The sequence below is a fragment of the Camponotus vicinus genome, unplaced genomic scaffold, assembly GCF_025532165.1.
Source record: "Camponotus vicinus isolate PSW18456_S1 unplaced genomic scaffold, iyCamVici1.0 SCAF_11, whole genome shotgun sequence".
Classification (NCBI taxonomy): Eukaryota; Metazoa; Arthropoda; class Insecta; order Hymenoptera; family Formicidae; genus Camponotus; species Camponotus vicinus.
This window is the reverse complement of record NW_028141947.1, coordinates 12,385,065-12,405,902: the sequence shown is the minus strand read 5'-3', so window position 1 is coordinate 12,405,902 and position 20,838 is coordinate 12,385,065. Positions and strand designations below refer to the sequence as shown.

Below are 20,838 nucleotides of genomic sequence, written 5' to 3'. Positions count from 1 at the left end.
CAAAGTCAAGGCATATCGTTGACATTCAATCTAAGAAGATATTTAAATTGTAAGTTAGCAATAACAATGTTTAACTTGTTTCGCAACTGCGAATTTAGTTAACAAAATCAACAAATAAAAAAGAAACAGAGAAAAAATATGAAGCTTACATCAATTTATTTAATGGAATGCTCTCATACAACATATAGAACATTGTAATTACATTGCAACAGTGTTACAATCTTGCAAATTGCAACATAATATTCCAGAGACATTGTGGAAACATGTAACTGTAATATTTTATGAGAAATGTAACAGCAATATTTCAGAAATATTATTAAAAAAATATTCAATCGCTAGCTCGTTCTCTTATTACTATACAACGCGCTATCTATCTCGTCATGAAAACTGCATAGAAATTGATAAAGAATGACTAGTAAGATTAAAAGTGTAATAATTATTTTTAGCAGTTTTATCAATTTTTTATATTGAATGATTGTTCAGAAATTGGTCAAATAAATATCCGAATGAATGAAAATCATTCGTTTATTATTATTAAAGATATAGGGTACAATTTTTATATATAAAAAAAACAAATTTTGGATTTTATGACTTAAATTATTTAAATTATTTTTTAATTATGTTGGGTCAAATATTTTTATCCTACGTGGGATGTATGTAACTGTAATATATAAATACAATATATATTATATTACATAAGTGGGAAATTATAGCTTACCGTCTTATGCAATATTATTTATAATATTCATTTTTATACTTATATAATTTATATAATATTTTATAATATTTTTACTTATATAATATTATATATATAAAACGGCGTTTATCGAGTTCGAGCCTCTTAATATATTTGATTAATATAATTAAGACAATGAAAAAATGTTTAAAAAATTTTAAAGATAAATAAAAGATACCCACAGTCATTTTTTAAGTGTCATATGATTCAAAACTATAGGATGATTTTTAATAGGACATATGACGTGTGTTAGTCAACTCTATGTTTTCGTCGACTATATGCTCTCTCTTTCACTGAAGAACATCTTTCTAAAAAATATATCATCTTTGTGCCATCTTTTGGATAAGACTTGGCTCTGTTTGCGAACAGAGGAAATTCGTGAAAAATTTTTTGAAAATTCGCGAACTTGATTCATACAATTAAGATTGATTCGTACATATCTAATGTCATAAGGATAACTCGACGGCGTGACTCGGCTTGGCTAGGTATGGAGCGATGCAGCGGACCAGCAAAACAAGCAAATAAAGCGTAATGGGGAAGTGAGTTCGTTCCTATCCGAAACTTTCGCAGCAAACTCGGTAGCACGGCAGTCGAATACAATGGCCGCGCAGAACTTTCCGCGAAACTAAACAAGTTTATTTAACTTACCATCCTGCACCCCTATAACACCCATCTGGGGGGGGAGGAGGGGGGTAGCACCCGGAACCACCCTCCTGAACCATCCTCTTCCTTACACAGTCAGACTCCAATTCCCCACTGCGCCTCTTCTTCTCCTCTACCTTTCTCTCATCTCCCACTCTCTCTTCTTCTCTCATCCAATTCGTACGCGGTCCCGCCCATCTACCTGCAATAACGGCAAGTTTTCCGAAAGTTTCCGACAGATTAACGACTATTGGAATTGTTGAAGTTATGGTAGGAACGAGGTAGGGAGAGAAGAAAAGGTGGGGAAATGAGAAACAGCGGGTACAACGGAAGGGGATGGCAGCAGTAGGAGTTGAATACCAGAGTTTCCATTAATGTTACACGGTGCTACTATTGGTGGTCAGGTGAGATTGAGAAATAGCGCGGAATATGATATAGTACAATTAATATCCGAAAAGATTGGATCCGATCTTTGAAGGAATGAATCCGCGTCGACGAGTCATATTATTTGTTTCTTGCCATATCTTGAATCGTTCGAGCACCACACAATGACTAACCCCTTAAGGAGATAGTAAATCTAAAATTACAACTGGACTTTTATTAAATAAAATCTAAGATGTGGTCAAAATTAGCAATTTACACAAAACGTTCTCTGTATCGTTTATACGAAATCGCACTTTATAGGTATATAGAATCAATATTTACATACTATCTTGTTAATCTAAAGCTGGAACCGCCATAATCTTAAATCAAATTCACGCGTTCGAATCTGTATTAGCAGATTAATAATCGTTTACTTATGCTTCCTCACTTGCAAATCACATTCTAATAATAATAATTCTGCAAATATGAGCAATCACAACAATGATAAGAATCGTGAAAACTGCTGTGGCATCCATATATCACATGTAACATTTTTAATACTTTTATAGATTGCAAAATTATTAACGATTATGCAAGTGGATGTTTATTAATATGCAAATTTTACCTAAAACTAGTTAATATAAATAAATAAATACCTCAGGCTGAATCTTTCTTATTTGATTACAATGCTATTGTTATGTCGTGACAGCAAATATCGAGCAAAATCTGACAGCAAAAATACGGCAGAAACCAAACATGGCTGTTACAATGTAATGTGATGTGATAAGGATAAAACACAATATCTTATCAACACTGGAAATTAGAAACGCAACAGAAATCAAGCATAATTTACTGCCATGATATGGCAAAAAGACAATAAAGATAAAACACACACTTGGTAAATACAATTATATTAATATAATATAGGTGTCACAAGAATATGTAAGCGAGTACGAGAGAAAATGTGGTGATATGAAATGGCGAGATGATTCATTTTTGCCATGTACGAAAAACTCAGAATCCCGTTTCTGGATATTTAGATTAGTTCTGGGTATTTCAATTCCCAGGTTGAGACGGTCTCCTTATAAGAGAACAAAGTCAGCCTTGTTGGTTAAAATTTGTCTGGTAGTTAAGAACAAATGATTTTAAAAGATTCGGCATTCTTCGTTTACGACAGGGAATTCTGTATCTCTTACATAAGGCAGTCTCAGAGTTTCGTGTATCTTATACGTATCTAAGCACAGAATCGTGTTATGGTGATGAATAGTGCATGAGTGATTCCGACTCTGTGCAGATTCTCTGTGTATAAAGTGTCAAAGACCTCTACTCATTATGTAATTATGGTAGACAAGAATATTAAATACTTTAGCTTGACAAATCACGATAAATTTCTCAGTCGCGAACTTTAATCTGCTAATTTAAGAAAGATGAATATTTGTATTAGCCATATAAATAAATTTATGAGATTCAAAATTTTTGAAGAAGAACATGCAATGTAATTATGTTGCTAATACAACTTTTTCTATCCGTACAACGCACATTTTGTCTTCAAACGTATTAGCTCCAGTTCGGCATAATAGAATTATCATGATCATCACATCATCATTATCATTATTAGAAGACATTCATATATATATATATTATAAAATCATAATTGATTAACAAGAATAGTGAAACAAAATCGCAGAAAACTCATTCAAGAAATAATGCAGCATTATACAACTAGAAATAAAGAGAAAGAAAGAGAGAGAATGAGAGAGATTTTACATATAATATAATTTACATATATTTATTTATTATAAGTTATTCAATTGAGAAAATTAATGTACTAATTAATTCAATTTAATATAGTAATTTTTTTAAAGTTCTTGAATTATAATATTGATATCATACAAATTGATATTATCACTTTTGTTACAAGTTAAATGCACAGTTACATGTATGATTTACATTTATATCATTGCGATTTTCGTAAGGTGGTTGAACAAAAACGAACTAGCCATGATACATGGAAATATCCCGTATATCGCATTAAAACTTGCCGCAAGACCATTAAGTGTTTTTCGGGACATAGAATAGCGGAAAGAGGGGAAGTACGGGTGATATATATTGCACAGTTTATATAGTCACTGGGTATATGGCGCGGAATATATGAGATATACTCACACACACATGCGCACACATACATACATATATATATGCTATATATCTCCTTTATGGCAACCATTAACATATTTTTTACTATACGTATTACCATACAATAGTGACGCAAATATTATAACTTATAACGATAAATCAGATGCAAAGAAAGGTAACCGAGAAGGATAAAACATTAGAGCTGGAAAGGATGAATAAAAAAAAGTTATTAAATGCGTAGCATCGTACGTTGTCGAATATTGTGATATTATTCGGTGATATTGTTACAACAATTACAGAGAATTCCAATTTATTTCATCTCCTCGCAAATTCAAATAAGCTTCACATAAATAGAGCCATATAAAACAAATACAATGAATAACTATCAAGGCATAAAAGGCCAAGTTCTCATTGTTCGAATCTATCGTATATTTTATATTCCGTTTACTGTTTGAAATAATCTGGTTTGACTACTTTCACTTTACGATCATAATGAAAACGCGCATGGTATACGAAGTAACGTGGATTGCGAGGAATGGAACGAGATACGAACCTGGCTCTAATGCTATCTTTTACATCAATATGTATTTTCATTACGTTAATGTTATTTTTGCTTTATTGTAATTTTCCAATAGATAGATCACTGATTGAGATAGATCAAGCCTTGAAACATTAAAATATGAATAAGCGACATTGTGTGTGTGTTCGTAATTCGCTAGCAATTTTTTAAGTAAATTTGTTGTTAATCTATTGACGTTATTACATGCATTTTGCTTACTGGATAAATTATTTGGCATTAAAAATATTTCATAGTTTATTTATTTAGTATATAAAAACACAATATATAATATTTATAATTTGTTTAACTATTGTATTTCATTATTATAAAAAATTGTAACATTTTATCTAAATTTAAACTGTGAGTGTACACACTATTTATAAAGATAGTTAAAAAACACCATTAATTAGCTGAATTAAATATAATTAAAATATTAGAATCTATATTCATATTTATATACATGTATATATGTACGTATGAATTATAGTTGCATACACACAGAAAGCGATGGACACATGCAATGACGATCAATAAATCTTTCTTTGTATAAATGTATTGCAGCTCTTAATGCGCTGTTGATTTTCATTAAATAAATAAAAATCATATTAATTTTCTTTTCCTTCAAATAAATTGTGAAATATTCATCGACAAACTCTGATAGATTAACGGGCAAACTAATCTCCATTGATTATATGCAAACAAATAAAAATAAAAATTTATTGTACTAATAAAAGAAATTATTCTTATATATTCGCCTATCGAATAATTAAATCTACTGTCATATATATGCCGACATGCTGCTGACATTTTGCTATCTGGGGTTTTGACATCATACATCATGATGAAGGTCATTGGCGGAGTATAAACTAATGTAAATAATTATCTCGGATTTTACGACGTACTTTTTAATGGAAGAGATACTGACTTAAATTAAATTTTTTTGGACACAATTTATGATTTATTATATTTTAATGATTATAGTAAATTGCACATTGATTGATTGAATCAGTATGCAATGAGTTTATTCGATAAAACACATGATAGAATTAATTCAAAAATTTTATTTTAATATTATTTTAATATTATTTTTGCAAAAACTTTATTTGAAATCAAACTTTATTTGATATTTCGTAAATCTTTTTCCTAATTAATTTATGGAATAAATACGGAATTGTAACGTAAATCACCCGTAGAATGTTTCAAGTATATTTTACATGTCTTTTACCGGAATTCATTTTCGATGACCTACTTGCGATAGTATTACGATGTATATGTTAGCAAAAAAGTTATTACACATGATACAAAATATTATATATGGTAATATAACCAATTTACCACACATTATGTATATAAATTTATACACAGAAATATAATTATAGTAATGTTTATTTTTAGTGTTTATAATAGGATGATTCTCTCTTAACTCAAACATTTGATTAGATATTTTGCAGATTTATTTATTTTTTCAAAATTATATAGATTTATATGGTTTTATGGAGCATATAATAATCCGGAAAAAATGTTTATTTAAATTAATTTTTTAATGAAAATTTTAAAGTCCACATTATATTTTTAAATGAAACTATGTTTTTTTTTATATAATCTTCTAACACCTTTGAGTAAATATATTCGTACTATATGATTATTTTACTTTATATATGATACTATATATATTGAGTAAATATATTGATACTATACACTATATTATATCCGAGCTAAAAGTCCATTTTCAAGTAGAGAATACGCAAATATGAAAAATTTCATTCTTTAATGAGAAAACATCGAGCATAAATAAACGATTTTTATAATGTTACAATGTTAAATACAAATGGGCAGTAATGATAAAACATGTTCGAAATATTCACCATTTGCAGCAATGCATTTTTGAATGCGATAAATAAATGATTCTTTTACTTTTTCCCCATTATGTTTGCATTTATATTATCTGTACATGCATTCAGAATATGTTTTTTCATATTTTCAAACAATATTTTTATATCCTCTACAGAAGAAAGTTAAACATGTTTGACAGGTTTATTTTTCTCTCATGGTATTAATGGCAAAACCTGTTTTCATATTCAAGACCATCATTTTAAACAAAATTTATAATTATGTTCAAATTTTCATGTGTTTTCTAATAATAAAATATTTAAAACATACTATTAATGTATTTAACTTGTTACAATAATTATATAATATTATATTCAGAATGTTTAGATGTGTCAATATCCTTTAAAGCATCTCAAGGGAACTTTTTAATTTATTTTGAGATCCTAAATGCATGTCTTAAGTTAATTAAGTTTAATCCTGAAACATCATTATTATAATATTTGCACATAAAATGCGTATTAGTACATATTGCTGTAAATATTATTGTGTGAATATTACAAATAATCTAAATACTTGTATATATTGTTGTGAATATTATAAATAATCTAAATACTTTACGTAATATATATATATATATATATATATATATATATATATATATATATATAAATTGTTTCTTCGAGAAAATAAATTTTTATGATGAAATTCTGCATAAGAATCAAAAGTTACCAAGCTAAATTAGAACATAGTAACTTGCTTCGTAACCCAGATATTTATATACGTATCTTGTCTGTGGACTTATGTATAGTATATACATACTACGGTCAACTATGTACAATTACGCGCGTAAGATAAGTAAAAGTACATGTATATATGAATATTATCTCAGTATAACTAAAAAGTTAGCAAACATTATTTAATAAAATTATTATTTAAAGTTTAACTCTTTAATATCTTTTAAAATCAAAATGAACATATATTTCTATGATTTCTTATTGTGCGTACAACTTCAAAAATATTGATTTATCGATATTTTTAAAATATAATTGAAAAGAGATAATTAAAATAATATAATATAGTTACTAATCAATATATTTCTATTTTTTTAGCAATTATTAATATTATATGTTATCAGAATATTAATATTATATTTTATCAGAACTCATATAAGAATTTGATCTATTTATTTAATTTACCTATTAAAAACCTTAGTTCATGCATGTATTGTTTATAAGCTAAATTAAGTTCTTGAACTTTAAGACATTTTTTCACGATTTTGTAGTGAATTATGTAATTTATATAAATAACACTAAATAAATAAATAAATATATATATATATATATATATATATATATATATATATATATATATACATATATATTCAGCATTATTTATATAAATTATATAATTCACTAAAAAATATATAATTCTTTAGAAACTTAAGAAGGATTATTTTAATCGTGATATACGTTATATTAGGGGTTCATTCTTGAGTAATATGCACCTGAAATTAAATGGCGCCCTCTTATACTTAAAATGATTTAAATTAAAAACTCAGCCAAATCTGCGTAAATTTTGCCAAGTTTTCCCTGATATAAATTGTTATAATAACTTTTTCTATCAGTTTAATATCTGAGTATATTTGATATAAATCCAACAGAAATTTTAGGATATTAAAATGATTAAAACCGCATAAAAATAGATAATTATTCGCACTGTCTTTTGAAGCACAAAGTAGGAATTTAATTCTTATATAAATTATATCTCGAGATTTAAAAAATTTTAATTATTTCTATAATTTATTTTATCACTTATTTAATTAAGTTGTACTAATCGTTTGCTATGTGGAATTACGATATATGTTACAATACATATTATTTTATGAGAAAAAATTTACAATCGGTTACTCATATTGTAGAAAAGGATACATACATGCTGGCTTGCTATCTTTGTCAGGGATTTGCTGATTGATTGATATTATTATAGTATCATAAAAGATATTATTAGTGCCAAAAAAGATCAATCAGTGAATCCCTGACAAAAATAGTGGTCCATCCAGCATATATGTATCCTTTTCACGAATTGCATCATTTTTTCACTCTTAACTCGCTCCAATATATTTAGAGAACTCAATAACTTTGATAATGTAATAATGAACATACATTTTAAATAAAAACTAAAACAATGAAAAATATCAAATAAGTAGTATCGATATACTACTTATGTAATATTCACTTTTATTACACTTATATAACATTAATATAACTCTGTTTATGAAATCGAATCAAATATTAAATTTTTTTATAAATATATTTATAAAATTTGCGTTAGGTATTTATTTTATTTAAACGATTAGAGTGCAGATCTTACTTAGTTTTGTTGTCAATCTGCTGTCAGATTGCACAAATCCTGCGATCGATTTCTGCCAATCTATTGTTAGATCCCACGAGCAAACTCTACCGACAGATCACAAACTTAATGCGGACATAATTGAGATTAATTCGTTAGCAATTTCTGATAAAATCTATTGCTCATTTGTCGCGTATTTTGCTAAGGGTATATGGCTAACGAGAATTGTAAAATATCATAGAATATAATCGTTAGACTCTCTCATAGTATATATAATTATATCATATACATTATTCACAAAAACAATAAGTAATAAAAAAAAAGGATTTTTTTGTTATCATATTTGTTATTTTATATAAATTATATATAAAATATAAATCATTATCTGTACATTTGTGGCAAAATAAATTCGAGATGAGGATAAAAGCATCACCTCTTACCCTTGCATCGCTACTCTGAAAAAATTCAAGTTTAATTAAAATCTATTTTTGATTTTTAAAATTAAAATTATATTTGGCTTACGTTTCATAATAATATCGAGTTTTATGATTAAATTCAATTATATTCTTTATCGACAAAAAAAATATACTATTAATTAAGGACAAGGAGAGTTGATATTAGCAGAAAAGAGAGACAGCTTATTCATCCATCCGGTTTGATTTGATAACATATGACTCACAGCTATTTGTTTTTTAGGATAAGTGTGTGTCAAATTATAACATGTGCATCTCCACATGCAGAAAAACAAATAACTGAGTCGAATGATGCTGAGTCAAACAAATAGATCAAAGTGCCTGTAGTCTTCCCTTATCGCTCCTTTTTAGTTTCTCTTATATAAGATTCCGTCTATATATATTATTCTAAAGTTGATGCAATTGTTTTTGACGATCGAAGCTTGCTATATTACGGTCAAAGAAACTTATTGAAAAATACCAAGCGGATGAATGCTTTCCTACGAAATGTTTCATTTTTGCAGAAAATATCTAGCAAATGTCTGAAGATGCATTCAAACAGTGTAACTTTCAGATGTCTCGAATTTTTACTGTCTAAGCATTATTCTCTTACGTTTTTACATTATTAAATTTAATTTTTCGCAGACTATTTATATAAATGGGGATAAAAATAATTTAGGGAAGTAAAATTACAAACGAAATTTGATTATATAAATATCGTAAAGTACTCTTTTCACAATATTCTTTAAAATCAATGTGTGTGCATAGGACCGGTACTTCCGATTTTATAAAACATAAGATTCGATATTGCCGAATGCAATATCGATTTCCAAGTGTTCCCATTTGTAATCTTGCACGGTGTAATATTAATGTTTCTTGAGATTTGTACGAAGTATTCTCTTAATTTGAGTATATAACAGATACCTTGACTTTTTTATACCCTCTTTTTCTTATCCCTACTCTTCCATTTTTCATATACTCATAGTACAATAAAGCAGCATGATAAAAGTACTTTTGTTTCTCTCAATCATACGAAAGAACGATATACTTTCTGCTTATATCCTGCGGCGCATTAAAACGGAAACGTCGGAGAAATTCCAGATAATGCCCAATAGTAAATTAAGATATAATAACTTTCGTGAAAGTTGTACGATGGTGAAGCAGTGAAAGAGGTGGAATACGAGGAGGTAGAGAACTCTATTAACTTTTATTTCTCCGGGAAAGTAACTTCTCTCATCCTCCTTCTCCTCCTCCTCCTCCTCCTCCTCCTCCTTCTCCTCCTCCTCCTCTTTCACTTCCACTTCTCCTACCCCTCTTTCTTCTCCATCTCCACTTCCACCAGCACCTCCATCTTTTCCCGCGTTTTCTCTCTCTCTCCCTTCATCCCATCACTATCGTTCCTTGCCTATGCTCTCATCGTCGGTTTCTTCTCTACCTCGACACCCCCGCACATACCGCTTCCTCTCGTCGCAGCTCGATCGGCTACCCCTCCACTCTCACCCTACCCAAGTCCCGGTCTCGGCCTCGGCCCCGCCGACTTCCCCCGACGGTGAAACTTTGTAAAGCGACTTAGTCAAAGTTTAATAAATTCCTTCGAGGAAGTTTCAAAGCGGTTCTACGCGGGATTGCAAATGATTACGTTTCGTCGTGCTAGAGAATATGCGAAGATGGGAGGAATCGGTATGTAAGGCCGACAGAAGCAGATAAATAAATGGAAAAAAGCAGAATAGTGGGTTTGCGCAAAATATTTTTTGCAAAAGTAAGAATATCTTAACTGTTATCGATCATGGAAGTTGATATTAGGCTGGTCAAGTTTGACATTAGGGCGACTAATCGAAAGTAACTTCGTTATTCGTGAAGGAAGACTGATATTAAATTGCAATTTCGAAAAAACGATAATTAGATTATGCGATATTGAAATTGCGATATATAATATATATGTTGATTTATGTTATACGTTTCGATCGTGCGCTTTCATTGTTACCTTCTTAACGTCCAATTTCTAGATAACATACAATTTCTTCTTCCGTTCAATTTCTATATAACTGTTCTATTTCAATCACGAATCGATCTCCTTTTACGATATACGATATAAAAAAAATCCTCGAATGTACAAGCTCGTAATTTAGTTTAAAATATTCCATGGATTGCGCGAACGAGTCGTAAATAGATCAATCAACGAGTACAATAATGTCACACAAAGCAATCGCGTATTCTTCTTCCATAACGAATATCGAAATATGATATATTACAAGGATATCTTTTTTACAAAATAATATTCCTTTTATTTCTTCTTTTTGTCCCGTGTAATTCAAAGATAAATCGATAAGAAATTCCCTCCCTTCCCTTCCACCTCCCCCCCCCCCTCTCTCTCTCTCTCTGTCGCGTTATTGGTGAAGTATAATTTCGGAAGCGGAATGGAGATAGAGGAGTAAGCGTCGCTCGCAGGAAGGAAAAAAAACAAAAAGATGAATTCGTACTTTATGCACAAAAGAGAAATCTATGTGTCGATCGAAGGGACGAACAAGGACAAGGAGAGAGGCTCACTCACGTAACAAACACAATTGACTCGGTGATAGTGACCAGAAAATGGCCGCCACGACGCAAACAAATGAGCAAGTCCAACCATTCCCATGGCAACAATCTCAATCAGATAGGAGCTAGCGGAGCAGAGAACAGAGAACACGCCGGATAATATATTCGATACAGGTAATATATAGCGCTCCAGATACAATATTTATGTCTCGACGTATTTCACTAGCAGCCCATTATTCATTCGCTCGTACTGAATAAGCATTAATATCATAGAGCTCATGTGCTTCGTGCTGCACAAGATCTTTTTCAGTTTTACTTCTGCTTCTATTCTCGCCCAGCACTTTATCCCATCTCATTCGTAGGGTGCCCGATGATGATGATGATGATGACGGTTACTATTATACGACAGATAAAAAAAACGTTTAAATAATTCACTTGCATAATCCATTTTTATTTTATTTTAGTCCGATCAAAGGCTATTCATATATATCTTTGCCATCGATGACTTGCATGTTAGCAGCAAATCGAAAAAAGGGAGCGAACAGTGCGAGAAACCGGTTACCATTGTTACAGCGTCGTCGCTACCACGACAGAGTCATCGACTACGAATACTTGAGATACTTTTATTGTCATGAACTAAACCTTATTTTGTGTATATGCATGTGTGTGTGTGTGTACATTGTAGCAATGCTATAGAGAGAATGCTATAGAATTATTATTTCAAAAACTACCTCTTGTCCCTTCTTTCGGATGAGTAAACTCTGAAGAAAAAGCTAAAAGATTTCAGGAGAAGATAAAAATCAAATTAAAAATGTGATCAAACTCGCTTCTATATATTCCTCTGAAGGCAAACTATCTGTCTATTTTAGGATCAAATAAAATAATTATAAAGCATAACGTAAAATCAACGTTCGAGTAATGCATTTAATGCTGGATAAAATACAAGTACTTGATGAAATATAAGATTAAGTATAGTAAGTAATTATAGTGCTTATTTAGGTTTTATCATCGAAATTAATAATTATTTATATTAATTGTTCAATTTTTTGTGAATATTGTTATTTTTACAGCATATTTATAATTTTATAATTTATCATGATAATTAAACTAGTATAATGCAATTTTACGCAAAATACAGCCCTATAAATCGTTTTAAATATTTAAAAATATATACGTAACAGTAAATTATAATTTCCAGATTAAATGCTGGACTTGAATCTGCGAAAGGCATCAACTCATATTCTATTAAAAACTTATCTGTTAGATCTATCCATAAAGTATCTCCACACACATGCACATATACAGGTTATTTTAATACAAAATATTCCAATATTCTTGGACAGACTAATTGCTTGTTATTAATGCACGTGATTTTATGTTAATAACTAATTTGTATGATATGAAAAGTAATCTGTAAATGTTAATAACTATAACGAGCGATAACTTACCCGATATCTTTTGCTTAAAAAATTATGAAGGAGATTTAATGATATGATATTCATATTATGCTCTAAATTCTCTCATAATTAAAATGATTTATATAAATTTTTGTTAATTAAATTTAATGGATATATTGCACGAAAGTACCCAATCGATAACACGAGGCTCTTTTATCTTTGTCTCTTTTTTTTCATAAAAATGTTCAATATAAATGTAAGAGTTATCTTATATATTCTCGTTCGATGAGTACATTATTGTTAGATATTAATATAGTTCCGTACCATTTGCTGTTATTTCTGTTAATTTTTTATCAATATGCTTATGTCTTAATTTAAAAAATTCAACAGTTGCGTATATATAAGAAGGAAAATGTAAAAATACACACGAATAAATTTCAGGCGACGAACAAAATGTCATTTAGTACTTTCACAACGTCACGCAAAACAGTATTTTACATTTTCAAGTCATAAGTTCTTTGAAACAAGAAAAGATAAAAAAGACAAATATTCGATATCACGCGTCCGATAATACTGGATATGAACGCGTCAGTTTGCTATATAAGTTACAAGAGAGACGGGTTAGCTCGAATTCCATTATGCTGTTTTATGCTCGTCATTCTTGTTTTTATTGCACGCCTCTCATCGCTTTTCTCTCTGTTTACGGCCTTGCCTATGAACGTATTCCTCGGTAGATCGCGAGCTATTAGTTTTGTCCTTTCATTATTTTTATGCTCTTGCGCTCGAAACAGAAATAGAAAGAGAGACAAAGATAGAGTAAAAAGAAATCAGGAAATTAAAATGACGTTATGATTGATAATATGCGGAATAGGAATAAAGTATAATAATGTATATAGATATTGAAGTTGAAAGCATTGAGAATTTAGCATATTAATAAAACGAAATAAGCAAAACACAATCGTTTTATTAATTGTTTACAAATAAATACAGAGTTTAATTTTGTTATTGTATGATATAGATCTTGCATCTTTTTTTCTTGCTTTGTTGATGCATCTCGTTTCAGATATATAAGTTATAATTCAATTAAAAGTGTGATGAAATAAAAATGAAAATATGTAGTACAGTACATCATATCGATAGATGCGTCTAATTTGTCTTGGAAAAAAAACGCTATTTATATATAACGTGTCTCAAATAAAAAAATACATCTCAATAACTCAGTTAGTATTAAAAAGAAAATGTTCAACTTAAAATTGTAGAATTATAGAGATAGCAAATTTATTGTTAGTATGATATCTTATCATTCTATCACTTCATATTTCACTATACGTTTATTTAATGCCATTTTTTTAAATGTCATATTTTGAACTTTATGAGGTATCTTGTTCCAAAGCAAATTCAACTAGTATCTTGTTCTAAAATTCAACCATACCATATGTTATGATTTTGAAATGGGTTTTATAATATATTTTTTAGGTCATATTATATAATAGTATTTTTAGATCATAAAATGTCAGACTTAGCATTATCAGAATATACCATGTGAAGATAAAGTTTAACTAGCATCTCATGTGTACGTGCGAGTCTGCATGTGTCTGGGTATGTATATCGTGCGCGCATATTTCATATATTACATAATTACATTAAACGTTCGATATGTGCCCTATTTTGATCTACACACGTGACAAGGCTATAATGTTGAACAATTGATAACAGAAACTTTTTTAGGAAATCGCTTTGATTTATAATGCATTCGCTATTGCCAGTCGGTTTTTAAAAAAATCTTTTATGTAATCTCACAAATAAAGACTTAATGGAGTGAGACTTGATTGGCTATTCAATAAAACCATCTCGATTATTTCATCGACTTTGACATAGAACATTAAAATAATTCTATACTATTTATACGTAATATGTATGCATCATTTTGTTGAAATATGCTATGTATTTTACTAATAAAGATAAGGATAAATCTTTCAGATGACAAATCATTCCGTAAAAAATCTAAATATCTCACACCATTAAACTTTTGATTAAAAAAAAATATGGAGAAAAAATAAGAAAAAAATAGATATAATAGAATAATTTTTGCTATCAAGAATCCTGTTTATTATTATCATGAAAATTTCACTCATATGATAGTCAATTTGTCACGACTAATAATTTTTAATTGACCAATATTGACCAATACTGTGATGTCTTAATATTCCAGAGCTATAAAATGTAGCTTTACCATGAAAAAAAAATTCCGGAAGAAATTTAGTTATTCCTTTAATTATCATAGCTTAGTAATAAAAATCAACTTGTTATATCATATTCACTTAAGGCTTCTACAAGTCATCAGAATATAGATGATATTTTAAAGATTATCGAATCTTATGTGCGGTAAATCAAGGTCCATCATGATACATTCAATTTATGCTGAATTTCACGGAGACTGTAATGATGTGTCGATTCATATGCATCATATTCAGATAACTCAGACGGCAACAGTTCGAATGTAGTCTTGATTTTCCCATTGTTATCACGGTCGTTCTGTTCTTTCTTGTCGACATTTCTTTCTACGATATTAAAATAAATTACAAAAAACGTTACGTGGCGTGTTCGATGAAGAAATTATGCTAGATAGAAATAAATAGTTCATCGATAACGGCACTTAACATTTTTCTGAAATAATGAGAATATAAATTATTTCATTGAGAGAATTATTCCCGAGACGAGATTGCTTTTAAAAACAATATATGTCTGATTTGATATACAAAAGTAGAGATGCCATAAATATGATATGCAAAGTTCGAAACTCCGCGTCGCTTATGTCTGGCCTGTCCACTTCAAACACCTGCGAGCAGTCGAGAAAAGCATATGCTCGCTAAGTTACACTGTATGCTATACCGTCTAACTCTTATAGCTAAAGTGGCATATATGGCATTGCTTTTGAAAATATCTTGACTTTTGAAATTATAAAATCCATTTCAAGATCATAAAATACATAAATAGATAAGTATAGATAAATTAGCCTTGGAACCAGGTACTCATGAAATTCAAAATATCATGTATCATTTTAAAAAACCGTGTTGTGTGAAGGTACGCTGAAATGTGAAGCGATGTAATAATAATGTTATATTTAATTTATTCTCTCTGTGGCCTATAATTTTAATTTGAATAATTTTTTCCCAACTAATTACTTTTTTATAATATTATTTTCAGTATTTCAGTATGTTACATCTTGCATTGATATTACAGCTAAAATATTTCATTGCAAGAGTTGATGAGAGAAACAAAGCGCATTAATAATAATACTAACTACCATATAACGTAATCTATTTTCATCAGCGCGCTTATTATTTTTTATATAATTTGGATTTAATAAACTAAATTATATTTAACTTGTTAGATGTGTGTCTAGATGACATATCTTATAGCTTAATAAGTAAATTATTATATTAGAAACAGCGTTACATTTTCTTTCGTTTTGATCCAATAATATAGTAGGGTAAAGCATTTCTTATTACGCGCACATTTGGAAATAATAAAATAATTCCAATGTATCAAGCATTTGATGAATGTATAATACATATATAAAAATGTATTTTATATTATTAGCTATTTTATCCCATCATCGACAGTTAAAATCCAAGTTATGTAACTGTACAATTGTATAAATAATAAACTGTACAACTGTATTAATAATATTGCAAATTTTTAAATGGTATACAACATCTGGTACTACCTGTCTAAATGAAATATTTTTTCTTATTTCGTAAAATTTAGTAATATTTTGATTACACACTTGATAATTTTTAAGTCATTTATTTTATATCTATCTCTTGAAAGAAGAAAACAGCAATCAATAAACAGTTGTTTGTTTAATGATATTATGCAATTTAATATACAATTTGCATATTCGAGTATAATATCTTGTTAAACAGAAATTAGAGACATGTGTGCATCCCAGCCATAATATTTCGCGTAATGCAATATTATTACTACATATACGTCGAAAACATAACTTTCTTCTATATTGATACAACAATATTTTTCAGCGAAATTTAATATTTTACTCTTTTTATAAGAATTAGATTCATAAGATTTAGATTTTCATAAGAATCTTCTCGTAAAAATTTTTATATACACATTCATACATTTATCCATCTATATCCATACATCCGTATATCTTTGATTAACCACATAATTTTAAACCTTTTTATCTCAAAAAATGCTACATGCATATGTATAAAATTACTCAAAACAATAAATTGACTGTTTACAAAATATGAAAAAAAGAAGCTAGAGAATTCTTAGCGATATTCATCAGATTTTTTTATTTTTTTATTTCAACTGATATTCATCAGATTTTTTTATTTTTTTCTTTTTTGAACTATGAATACCATTTTATAGAAAATCTATGAAAACCATTATCTATAAATAGCATTTTATAGAAAATTAATACAATTTTTTATCCTATCATTTTGTTGCGTGAACTTTTCTATTACGATTTTTTCATTGTTTCTAGACATCTGCTGAATAGTGTATGTGTGTGTAACATTTGTTTTAAATTATCAGAGTATAGGAGCAAACCTATTACGAGAAATTTAACGGCAGAAACGTATTAGATGTATTAAATGAGAATACTGAAAACCAAGAATAAAAAGAGAAAAAAAAGTCTTGGAAATAGAGCGTAAGAGAAGACCAGTGTACAAAAGTTTGAAAGGTGGAGGAGAGAGATTTGCAGAGGAGGGGCATTTCAGATCTCCACTTGTTGCGTGCTTCTTAGTGTAACCGACAATGTGAGGTTGGAAAACTCGACTATTCAAAAAATTTCCTTTTTGGTTAAAACATTTCTCCTTTTCCTTGCGGCCATGAAAAACATCGTTCTCCCCCTTTTCTTTTTTCTACCTTGTTTCTTGTTCTTTCTATTTGTACACACACACACACATTTTTTTTATAAATTTGCACTACAAAAATTTGTTATATACACCGGCATTAGTAAATACATAACAGAATACAGTGTCAATTGAAAAAAGGAAAGAGATAAATGTACGCGTAAAAGATATAGAGAATTTATTATCCAACATTTATTATCCTCATTTTGAAAAAGTCGGAAGCAATGATGAATGGATTTCGAAGCAAGAGGTGCGGAAGAAATCGTATTATAATTATAATTTTTATAGTTTTTGTATTATATGTTATATTAAATATCTATCTTTATAAGCGTTATTTTTGCAAAATTTTATTTATTTTCCTCTAGGGTTATTTTCTTACATCTATACTTCTCAATTTTCATTTCGTAATCAATTTCCAATTTTCTCTTTTATATGTATCTCACTTTCCATTTATAAAAAAAATCTTTTAGAGATAGATCGGATTAACTGCATCTTCTTTCCTTCATTCTAAAACAAGAGATGCAATTTATGAGAAAACTTTTTTTTCTAATAATAAATGTTTTTTACTCATTGAAATATGAATGTACTTGCAATTTTTAATTTTCAAAATAATAATGCTTATAGGAGCAAAATAAAAAAAAAGGAAAAGGCAATTGCCCTACAGATACCAATGTATGGTCAACGAATAATAACGGTAGAATCAATCCACAAGGTCGCCATGTTGCCTTGCGTTTGCTCAAGAATCCATTAAAGTGTTTTTCAAGACCTCGAGCAAATGTTGATTTTAAAAATTTCTTTGCTTGAATTTGTTTGCACAGTTGATAATCACTCGGTACTTATCGAATGGTGGTTAATTTTCTTCTATTTTATATGGTACAAGCTATTTATTTTTCTGATAATGTGAATGCAATATAATCGTTCTTTGAAAAATTTTTTTCCTATTTTCTATCATTTTTTATTTTAAAAAAGACGATGTTTATTTGACGATGATTATTATTCACGATGTTTGGGAGGCGGGTTTACACTTTTTTTTAATATCGATTAATTATCTCAATCAATCACCATACATTTGTGATCTGCTCATTGACATTAAGCAGAGGAGACATTAGTATTCGTGAAAGTACATATGGAAGAATACCAAAATTAAAAGATGCTGAATATTAAAAAATTTTACTGTATTCTTGAATGACATTTATAATATATGACCTTTTTTAAAAAGTAATTTAAGCAACTTTATTTTCTTATTTGAAAAGAAGTGCATGAAAACTTTTTATTAAATAAAAAAATATTTTTTAAATATTTTTTAAAAATATTTATTTTATATTTTTTTCTAACATTTTGCAAAAGAAAAATAGTTAAGCTATTATAAGATAATTAGAGAAGCTAAATATCTTAAAAGATTGTTTCAATCTGTTCTTTATGACAATTTATTTTGATTCACAAGTTACACACGAACTTACTAATTTGATTTTAGAGTTAACTTAGTTCGGACAACTTAAGTCACCTCTAAACAAGTTCGGATTAGTATCGTGGGTTTGTGGCGTTCCTATTAAGTCGTTCTCGAATTCGTAGTATCTTGTATACAAATGAAGATCCATAAATTAGTCTAGATAAAATTAATCAACGTTCTTTTTTTGAAAATTTACAATTATCTTTTAAAATTTACAATTGTCTTTCTCTTTTTATTATATTAATTTTGTTTAAAAAAAAAGAGATTTGTAATTTTAATAAATAGTAAATATGATTTTAATAGAGTATGAATATTTTATTACGAATAAAACAATTTTAGTAAAACAATTAATGTTATATTCTTTTTAATATTTCTGATATAAAATGCATATTTTATCTAATCTCATCGTTGGTTTGTAAAAAGTATTCGAGCACGAATACCACAGCGCAATATTATCAGCGCTTCTCTTTCTCTCTTTTTCATAACATGCCTACAAATAACTTATTATCTAAGGTCACATATCGATTCGCGTTACAGTAACTTTCTCAAAAAAGAAACTAAATATACTAAAATAATACGACTGTCGAGAAAATTGTTATAAAAAAAGAAAAGAAAATTATTTTAACGTATATTTAAATCTATCTTACCTATTTATTATTTTCAATAAAGTGAAATATTTATTTATTTATTTATTTTTAGTATTTGTGTATCTGAATTTAAATATAATTATTTTCAATATGAACTTTAAAATAAGCTATTATTTTTTTATCAACTGACGAAATAAATCATATTATTATGTAATTTATTATTAATTTTATTTGAGAGAAAAATATAATTATTTCTTATATATTTTTAAAAATTTCAATTTTAAAATTTATCAAATTTTCTCATGCAATTTCATTTATTATATTACTGTTTTTATATTACCTTACCGTTAATTAAATTGTTAATTAGATCAAATTGTTAATTCGACTGGAAAAATTATGAAGGAATCTCTATTTAAATCACAGTTTATATTGTACAGTTTTTGATGCTGCAAATTATATCAATAAAGTTGTAATTAAAATTTATTAGCAAGTATAATAAATGTTTGATTATGATGGAAAACGTGAAAATATGAAATGAAAAAATGAAATGGAAAAATATAATTACATTTTAATATAATTAATTGGATGTGGAACATACAATATATACGTATTTTTAAACAAATATATACGTATTTTTAAACAAATATATACGTATTTTTAAACAAAGAATTTTTAAAAACAATAAAATCATATACATGTCAAAATATTATTCACAAAATAAATATCGTTAACAAAAACTAAATGCAAAAATGATGTCAATTGATGCCAATCAATAATAAAATTTGATTGCTACAATTCAAAAAGTTATTACTAGTATATGTATAATATATAGGATGTCCTATGCAACTGAACAGACCTGTATCTTTAAAATGATTAAAGACACAAAGAAATGTAAAGCAAAATTAAATGACGTTAGAAA

The 20,838-nt window shown here is 28.3% G+C and overlaps 1 protein-coding gene and 2 long non-coding RNA genes across 6 annotated transcripts in view; 2 read left to right on the top strand and 1 right to left on the bottom strand.

The window, feature by feature from the left end:
- LOC145961888 (TOX high mobility group box family member 4) overlaps positions 1-20,838 on the top strand; it is a 75,727-nt gene that overhangs the window by 15,686 nt on the left and 39,203 nt on the right. The gene's annotated exons all lie outside the window — the stretch shown is intronic.
- The window catches only part of LOC145961890 (uncharacterized), a 45,629-nt gene that overhangs the window by 18,334 nt on the left and 6,457 nt on the right, over positions 1-20,838 (bottom strand). For 2 of the 3 annotated variants that reach the window (XR_014435732.1, XR_014435734.1), the window contains exon 2: positions 1,385-1,580. This is a non-coding gene — a long non-coding RNA (uncharacterized LOC145961890). Of the gene's footprint in view, positions 1-1,384; positions 1,581-13,427; positions 13,501-20,838 lie in introns of those variants that run through there. The other variant, XR_014435733.1, reaches the window with a different exon arrangement.
- On the top strand, positions 10,426-12,495 carry LOC145961891 (uncharacterized). The gene is made up of 3 exons (XR_014435736.1): positions 10,426-10,747; positions 11,585-11,776; positions 12,067-12,495. It is a non-coding gene; the product is annotated as an uncharacterized LOC145961891 (long non-coding RNA).